At 51.5% G+C, this 9,316-nt stretch overlaps 1 long non-coding RNA gene across 1 annotated transcript in view; it reads right to left on the minus strand.

Moving 5' to 3' along the window:
* The window catches only part of LOC109297627, a 19,648-nt gene extending 14,972 nt beyond the window's left edge, over window positions 1–4,676 (minus strand). The window contains exon 1 of the long non-coding RNA XR_002097369.1: window positions 4,375–4,676. This is a non-coding gene — a long non-coding RNA (uncharacterized LOC109297627). The remainder of the gene's footprint in view (window positions 1–4,374) is intronic.
* Between the last annotated feature and the right edge of the window lie 4,640 nt (window positions 4,677–9,316).

A 9,316-nucleotide genomic window follows, 5' to 3' on the forward strand; every position in this document is an offset into this window, starting at 1 on the left:
ACAACAAGGGATTTAGAGCATGGGAGTCTATCCACAGGCCTGACCCTGAATTCGTCCCACTGTGGATTTGCCCTGTATGACCAAGATAGAGGCAATATTTGAGATGTGCCTCAGGGTTTCATAGGTAATGCATTTGCCATCAGTAGGATCCGACTTCAGAAAGAGCCCAGATTACATCTAGGTGCCTAAGTCAGTGGCTGGATCTTGGAAAGGGCACCGGGCAGTGGGGCTGGCTGCATACCGAGCATATTCTGCTGAAGATGTGAGTGCTTGAAAGCCTGGCCCTACTGGTCCATTGATTGCTCACCTCCCCGCAAGGACTGCAAACCCCTGCTGCACTGGGAGCAAGCACTGGTGAGACCCTATCTCCTACACTTTGCAATGTGTCATGCTAACCCAGAGGGCCACAGGGAGAGACATCCGGGACATCAGTCTAACACCTGATCTGACAGACATCACAGATACCCACCTGCCCCCTCAATCCTAGTTCTGAGCTGCTGGATCCTCACTCAAACCAACTCTTTTGTGCACAGAAATGTTTACTCCCTGGCATGTCTCTAGGAAATATCTCTACATCACCACTCCCCCCTGGTCCTGGCAGGGGGAGTAGGAAAGGGGGAGCATTTGTTATGGCTACAACTAACCTATAGGCTATAATGTTAAGGCTGCTCTAACTTATACCAGGGACCCGGCAGATCCTTGTACAACCCCAGGTGATTTGGAAAAGAAGAAATATCTATCTATCTCTCTCTTCCCTTCCCCTCCTTGGCTCAGATGCAGGAATGGGGCATCTGAGACTCAGCCAGAGGGCAAAAATAAGATCTAGGGACCGTAGGTTACAGAGGATGACACAACAGGCCTGAGCTCCTCCTCTCCCCCCATCATGAAGAGGATTTTGTCCCTAACTTGTATTTCTCCTTTTAAATTAATTTTTTATTCACTCTGTTTCTCTAAGAAGTGAGACAATCATTTCCTGCTCCCCTCCCTTAACAGTTCTAGCCTTTCTTTTTCCCATTCCACACACACTGATTTACTTCTTCATCTGCTTTCCTCGCATAGCGTGAGACAACATGCCCATGATGGACTCAGTTTGCACTTCCAAGATTATTAAAACCACCATCAATGTCATCATGGCCTGGGGAAGTGGGTTGTCAGCTAAATTACATCGCTTCTACTGGCACGATGGATAGCTTTGTAGCAGGACAATAATATTGCGTGGACATGCACTAAAAGTAGTTAGGGGTTTCATTGATTTCTTAGCAACAGAGCTGTAGATTTTAAAATATAATCTAGTAACTGAAGGAGAAAAGAGAGGAGATGAGAGATAGCAAAGCTGATGGAATTAGATCTGTATGTGTCTGTTGGGCCTGGGATCACAATCTGACCCTAGAGGAGAGGCTGGGGAGAGATCCAGAAAGACCAGAGTCAGGGGCAACAGTGAGGCGTGGACTAGGACAGCAGCAGTGAGATCAGGGTAGAGAGGGCCCTGTTTGCATGTTACACAAGCTGTTCCCATGCGATTTCCATCCCAAATGGTGGAAGTCCTCCAAAACTTGGGACTTGCTCACTGGGCGAGGAAAAGCAGGATGTATAGAGGAGTGTGGCCACTCATGATATATATGAACTTGTGCACTTCCAACTCAGCAATGGGCCTTCCTTCTATTCAGCCAGCCTTAGAAAGAGAAAAGGGTTGGTGTCCTTCATCTTCTGTAGAAAGGGGTGGAGGAAATAAAGAGAGCACGTGGGCTCAACATGATGATATCTAGCCACGCCACCTCTCCAGGCAGCATCAATCTCTTGCAAGAGCAAAAGAAGATGTGGGTTAGGATGAGAGGCAATGTGGGAGAGTGGTCAGAGCAAAATCCTGAGCAAGTTAGGACTCCAAGGACATGTCCCCACAAGTGGGAACATGCATTTCCCTGGGGACAAACAGCAGTGGCACATATTTGTGCCACTGCTGCTTGTCCCCAGGGAATGCCCCTGCACGCATGCTCTGGCATGTGGCAAATTGCCCTGGATGGGATGGAGAGGCTGGGGCCAGACCTGGGCTGGCCCCAGCAGCCTTACCTGGGGTCCTGGGAGCCTCCTAGGGCAGCAGTGGCAGCAATCTGGGCATGTGGAGCCTGGCCAGCAGCCAGAGCATGACTCTGGCCAGGCAGGCTCATTTCTGGAAGCACACACTGAAGCCACGGGTGCCATCCCACTTTTTTCTGCTGTGGTTTTTACAGATACCAGGATTTCCCAGTGCATATTTTGCAGTGTGGCTGCAAAAATAGGTAGTGTGGCGAATGGACCTGCTGCATGCATTTTGTAGTGCCTCCACAAACTGCACATTCCCACTCGTGGAGATGCAGCCCATGTGGTTTGTGGGGCATCCTAGGAGCAAGGTGCTGGGAACTGGGACAGCTGCATCCTTCTGGATTTCCCAATGGCTCCCAACGATAAAGCTCTCAGAGGGTGGCCAGGAGGAGATCTTGCTGCCAGTCGGAGGACCGGGGGTGTACTGAGGATGGCATATAGATTGAAGTCCTATGAGGATGTATGAGCTTCCTGCATGCTGGCACTTTTCTGCCCACACTTCTGATGTAACAAAGTCCTGTCCCCATCTGCCTTTTCGTGTCATTTGCAATGAAGCGTGATGTGGGAACGGTGAGCCAGGCTTGCAGAATAGGTGACCTAGAACAAGGCGGGCACAAAATATGTGTGCAAATTCCACCCAAAGGGACCAACACGCACGAGGCGAGAAAAGGGAAGTTTCATGGGAGCAGGGGACAGGTGCAAGGGCATGTCATGGAAACACTCAGGAGGAGGGACACAGCCATCCCTGCTGAGCTGGGCCGATGAGTGATGAGGGCCAGCACTTCAATCATGCCTTGGCTGCAATGCCACATGGCCTGGCTGACAGCTGGACTGGTGGTGACATCAGTGCCACGGTAACAAGCATCCTGGATCTGTCAAGGGCTCCATGACTAATCCTCTTGGTGGTCGACATTTTTAATATTCCCTCATAAATATTCATGGACTGTCAGCTATGAAAAAGGACCCTGGTTCTAGCTGCTCTCTTCTGCCAGAAGGGCCTGAGTCAGGAGAAGGAGGGAGAGAGCAGCAAACTTCACTGACTGCAGGGGCATTGAGAGGTCACTGGACTCAATGGAGCTTCGCTCATCTACCCAGTTTCTGGGCTCCAGCTCCAGCAAGGTCCAAGTGCAGTAACTGGCCACAACCAACCTCCTCCTGCCACTGCAAACCCCACCCAGGAGCCTCCCCCCACCTTTCAAACAACTGGAATAATCTCAGTCTCTTGCTCTGCTGCTCACGCCGTATCTGAGCCACGAGCAAAGCCTCTGCTCCTGACTTCAGCAGGCCTTTAGAAGGAGCCAGGTCCATGTGGAAACCACCTGGATCATCACAGGAGCGCAAGTCCCCTCTCCCCCAGGCCCAGTTTGCCAAAAGCCAGGGGAGATGGATGAGCTGCCAGCATGGCCTAGAAGTCAGGACTGGGGGCAAGAGATCCCAGAGGGGAAGCGATGCCTCGGCTGAAGGATGTTCCCCCCAAGAACATCCTGTCCCAGGCTCCAAGCCAACACATCTAGGGACTGCTGCTACCTTAGGAGGCCCAGCCAACCTCAGTGCTGGAGTTCAAACACAGGGAGAGAGGCAGCCTGCGTGATCACAGGACCTGAACTACTGAACGATTCACAGATGAAAGCCAAAGTCTCCAATCCAATCAATCCCTTGGCTTTCGACCAGGGATGAGGTCAGCTCTTTGGATTCCCCCCGGCAGCCCCCATTCCTTTCCACGTGCACATGACTTCCCAGTCCCATCTGTGCTTGGGAGCTGAACAGGGAGGACGACAGGCTGTGATCTATGCTGGGAGTGCTGAAACGTAGAGACTCTGAGGCCGACAGAAAAGGCAGAGATAACCCCTAAGGGACAGGACAGAAACTAGCACTCCCAGTGCCACAGGCAGGGCCAGAGACCCCATCCCCACTCCCAAGGAAGACCCAGTACAGCCCAATCGTTTGCAGCCTCACAATGGGCCTGATGCTGGGCTTATTGCTCCCCATCAGAGCACCCGAGTGCCTCAGGTCAACAGCCCCACTCTGTCCCCATTAGGGCAATCCCCTGTCATTAGCATTCACAGCAGCTATCTCAGTCACAGTGCATTCGTGGCAAGAGACTGGGCAGGAACAAAGATTGGCTATGTCCAATATATACCCATGAATCTACTGTGTCCAGTAGCTTATCTATGGCAATAACTGAGGCTTCCAGCCACACATCCCAGCCAGGTCCTCCAAGCACCCCAAACCAGAGCTGTGCATGGGAAAGAGGAAGGCAGGAGGCAGGGGGGCTATGACATGGATCATTTATACCTGTTTTTGCTGCAGCCCTTCCTTGATCTTTGCTGTTTGTGTCAGTCCCCTGCGGCAGGAACCCAATCTCTTTGAACCTAGGTATGAACCTAGCGTAAGACCTGGATACGTCGTGCCCAGCGGCTCCCTGGCAAGGAAGGCTCCCTTCTCTCAGAACCAGCATGTAGCAGTGAGCGAACCAGTCCCACGTGTCAGCTGGATACAAAAAAGCCTGATTGCTGTATTCAACCTCTCCAGTCTACAGGATAATTCAAAACAGGAGGAGGGAAACAAGCAGGGAAATTATTTAAACTGATAACCAAGGAAAGGATCGTAAAGGCAGCAATCTAAGCTATGTCTCAGGAGCAGGGGAAGTATCCACACTCCCACGGACTCCAGATATACTGCTCTGACAGGCCACCCCACCACTATCAGGGAGCAGATTGTGGGTGACGGGGAAACTAGCAAGCATATTGCTCCACGGATCTGATGTTCAGCACACCCACTCCCACTCCCTGCATGGACATATGTAGCTGGGGGCTCCTTCCTTACAAGCGTACTGTGAAACGTAAGGTTCTCCAAATACACAGTCCCAGTCAACTCTCCAAGCAGAGGTGCTCAGCAGGGCCCAGACCCGGTCTTAGCTTATCTGCAAAAGCCTAGATAAAGCTTGTGATTAATTATCTTGGATTCCCCAGCAGCCTAAAACTTCTGCCACCACTGAGGGGGTGAAGGCACTCATAAAACTTGCCATCACCTTTCCCCTATTCATGATGCTCCCGGCCCAGCGTTTGCCAAAGCAGGGCCAGGAACAGATCCAAATCTCTTCCACCTTTTCCCTGCCAAACACCAGCCCTCCTTAGCTGGCACTGCAGGTGCCCCACTTTCCTCGGACTTCGATTACGGAAGCCGAGCACTCACTCGCATCCCTCCTCACCTTAAAAAGAACCAACATCTTCCCCCGTGTTGGCTAATTACACAATATGCCTTTTTGTTTCTGGAAAGCTATTGATTTCACTGGCATGTATTTTGCCCCAACATATTGATTTGATTAGCCTCCGTAATTCAAACTAAATTAGCTGCCATTAATCTGTAGGTAATTTGCTGCAAGCCAGCGCCGGCGTGGCCTAGATTTGCAGAAGAGACTGACTGCGGGTGCAATCACAGGCTCAGTGGGGAGAAGACACGTGGAGCTGCGTGGAGCTTTCATAGGAAAACACTGAGGTTCAAAACACCGGAAGGCAAGAAAAAACAGCACCAAAACTGCAGCCTGCAGGGCCATCAAGGTAGGTGAAATCAGCTGTGATGAAAACTGCACCCATTTTAGAGGCACCCTTACTGGAGACGACTAATTGCCCCAGGTATATACCAATTCCTCTGAGTGGCTTGTTAAATGTTGGAGGCATGAGAGATGAGCTCCTCTGCATCTGGGAGGGGCTCATCTGGCAGGGATAGGCAAGAGCAATGCATATGGGATTTCCTTATTAGCATAATAATGCTGCTCAGTTGGCCTGAGTTGTTAGGCCAACATTTAAGGTCTTGTAGGGCTGTTTCTATTAGGAGATGGATCAGTGACGTGAGTCAGATGCTCTTGAGCACCATCTTGCTTGCTTACAACAATGTTTCCCCAAATACAATAGATCTAAATAACAACAGGCAGCTTCCTCACTCAAACACTCCCCAGTCTACTACTCCAGCAAGCTCTGGGTACCCAGAAAGTCTGTCTCTCTGTTTCTCCCAGGAGTCATACTTGCACAACTCCTTCTCCTGGCTTTCTGCCTCCCATGCCCAGCAAACTAACTTTCAGACAACTCCCTGCTCACAGACTCTCATGCTTCCCTGGCAAGAGCCTCTGGTAAGGTAATTGCTATAAGCTGTATAGCAATATTATAGAGCCCTTTCCTCTCCCTGTCTCACTCCGTAAGGGAGAAGCTGATGAGAAGGAGGGCAGCCTATCCAGCCAAGACAAAAAGCAGGCACGATGGGTGTTTGTACACGCCACGACATTTGACTCTCATAACATGCAGCTGGTGCTGCTCAGCTAAGCCTCCTGCTCTCAACAACTGCTCTGGGCAGAGGGAAACAGAGACTCGTATCAAACACTGATGGAGCCAGGGTTTCCAAACAGCTTTAGCACACAGAGCACAGAGCCCTTCTGAAGAGCTTATCAGCAATGTCCTCAGGTACCTTGAGACCAAGCCTGCTATCAGGAATGCCAAGTGAGTGGCAAAAGTCATTCCTACAGATCTAGCCCAGCTCTCTACACCCCCGCAAGATCTCCTACAGCTTCTGCACAGTTTCTCTCTCCCACCTGCAAGATCAGCTCCTGTGACACACTGAAGAGAACTCCATGCCTGGAAAGCTGGTGGGGGATGACTGGGGCTCTGCAATGTCCATTGTGCCTCTGGCTGGAGGCCCCTTGTTCTTCCTCTCTCAGGTCGGCAACAATGCGTAATAGCAGCTTGTTGCTGCTGAGTGGCGGCATGCTGTCCTTGGCTGGCCTGGCACAGCAATGCAGGGCATCTGCAGCCGGATGCTCTTCCTGCTTAAGGCAACGATCAACCATTTCACATTATTTGCCCCACTCTCCTGATCCAGAATACTCCTCTGAGAGTGTCCCAGGGTGAAGAGTACTTAGCAGGCGCCCTCAGCACTCCATCTCCTACCAGGGCAAGTTTTAACAACACTTTTCCCTCACCTTTAAAATGCTCAGCATTTTCCAGCAAACGCCCACTTCTTCCATCCTGTTATCAAGGATGCAGTGGCAGAAGCCATTGCAAAAGCATCAGAAGACCACCAGACGATGCAGTTTCTTATTTCTACCGCTCTGAAACTGCCCGTGTTGCGCAGCTGGGGAAGAGCTCCTATTGCCGATCTATGTGCTTCTGGGTGGAATTCACCTGGGAGGTCTGGGAAACCTTTCTGAAATCTGTCTTGGCATCTATCTGCTCAGATCTGCTAGTTGCAGGGCCCACATCACACAACAGGTAACAGAGAGATTCTCTAAGATTATTTTCATCCCCTTCAAGCTGGATCCCCTAAAGTCGCAGGGACTGACCACTCGTCCTAAATTCTAATGACGGCTGAGCAATCAAACATGGCAAATCATCTTCTTCCTCTCTGCCTCCATTTCCCTCTGACTGAGAGGTCTCATACTTACTGGATATCTAGGGTGAGTGTGAGATCAAAGCCTGAAAAGCCCTTGGAGAACCAGCAGCAGAAGCTGTTGGAAAATGCTAGCATAGCAGTGATACAGTAGTCACCCACATAATTAATGCATCAAGCGCTTAGGGATCTTCAGATGAAGGGCACAAGAAGTGAGGAATGTGGCTACCCAAGGAACCATAAAAAAATCCCTGTAACCCATGAGACAACCAAAATTTTCAACTGGAAAGTGATGATCCAGATTCTCTCTAACTATGCAAAGGGGCCGAAATGCACCATTAGAAATCAGGCCCGTTGCCTATTAAAGCCAGGTCCCCAGCTAAAATAAGCTGGTATCTCATTCAGCTGAACTATTTCAGTTGACCACAGCTGGGGATCTGGCCCAGGGAACTCAAAGATCTGGGCCTCAATCCTCCTTCCTCTAAACTCCAGAAAAACTTTTTTCTTGGGCATCAGTGGGAACAGGGTTGAGCTATAAACAGCTATTAGATGTTCAACCACTTCAGTGTTGCCTAATGTACAGTTTAGCAGGTCCCCGGGACCGTCTGCATGTCCATGGGTTCTCCACGTCCCTACCCATGTAAGCTGGTGGGAGGACACAACGGGACAGCCTCTGAAACCCAGCTGCAGAGCCCAACAGCCTGGAAACAAAGGAGTTAACTCTCCCTGCTTTCAAACCTGTCCAGCAGCTGAGCAGCACCCAATATTCACTGCCGCTTCCCCTCGCTCTTCCCAAGCCTCCACCGTGCCCTCAGCTTTTCAGTCTTCAGCAAAACAGGAGCCTTTTCCATTTCGATTAACAAGAGAAGCTACCTGGGAGAGGTGACTGCTGTTTGCTCACAGCAGCTCACTTGCTTAATTTAGTGGCTCATAATAGCAGCTAAGATAATAGAGTTGCTCAGGCCCCGGCGCCCCCCTTGGCCCACACCTGAGCTCCCAACCACGCCGCCAGCCGCCTTTATTGAATCCTGCAGGTTGTGACGTCTTTGAATATTGGGCTGTCGGAGGCATTTGTGACGAGCCGTGTTCTCTGCCTGCCCTGTCACGGGTAGGGAGTGAATTGGCCTTGCGAGTAATAAGGGACACACCTGCTCCTCCCGCCATTCGCTGCTGCCACTGCCTTTTCAGCTCCCGCACCTGGAGGGTCGGAGCATGCTGCTGATTGTCATGGGCAGTGCCACGAGCTGGTAGTGCTCAGACAGTCACGCTCTCCTGCTGACACCCACCCGCTGCTCCCACGGTGCCCCTGGAGCCTACTGGGGCAGCGGCACTGGGCAGGTCTCTCCCAGGTCCCATTGCTGTCCCAACAACGTCTAGCTACAGCCCTAACCCCTTTGGCTTGCTGTTGGCTCTTAAGCAGGGCCAGGGGTGCTGAGATCTTGCACTGTCGCCGTGCCTGGAGCATGGCTTCGTCCCGCTGCACAGGTACAATGTTCAGCCTCTCTCACCTGCCAACGGCGCGCTGCATCCGAGCCATCTCTTCCCTGGCTGGGACTAAAGCTCGGGGGTCTCACTGCTGTTGTCAAGCTCTGTTTCTGGCCTTGCTCAGTAATCCAGAGTATTGGGGCTGGCTCTGGTTTTTGATGATGCTCTTGACCGATTTCTGCCTGAGCCCAAGTAGAGAGTGGGCTGCTCTCGCTTGGCAGTCCAGGCCACCATGTCACCTCGCACAGCACTGACTGGCGTATAGTCCTAATGCCAAAGTTTTGAATGATGCTGGGCACAGGGAGGGGTGGGCAGCCTCCATGACAGGGGTGAGCCGCTCTTCTGAGGGGAGGCACAGCACCCACCCTTGGGT

This window comes from Gavialis gangeticus, unplaced genomic scaffold (assembly GCF_001723915.1).
Source record: "Gavialis gangeticus isolate Ggan-Ray unplaced genomic scaffold, GavGan_comp1, whole genome shotgun sequence".
NCBI classification, from domain to species: domain Eukaryota; kingdom Metazoa; phylum Chordata; order Crocodylia; family Gavialidae; genus Gavialis; species Gavialis gangeticus.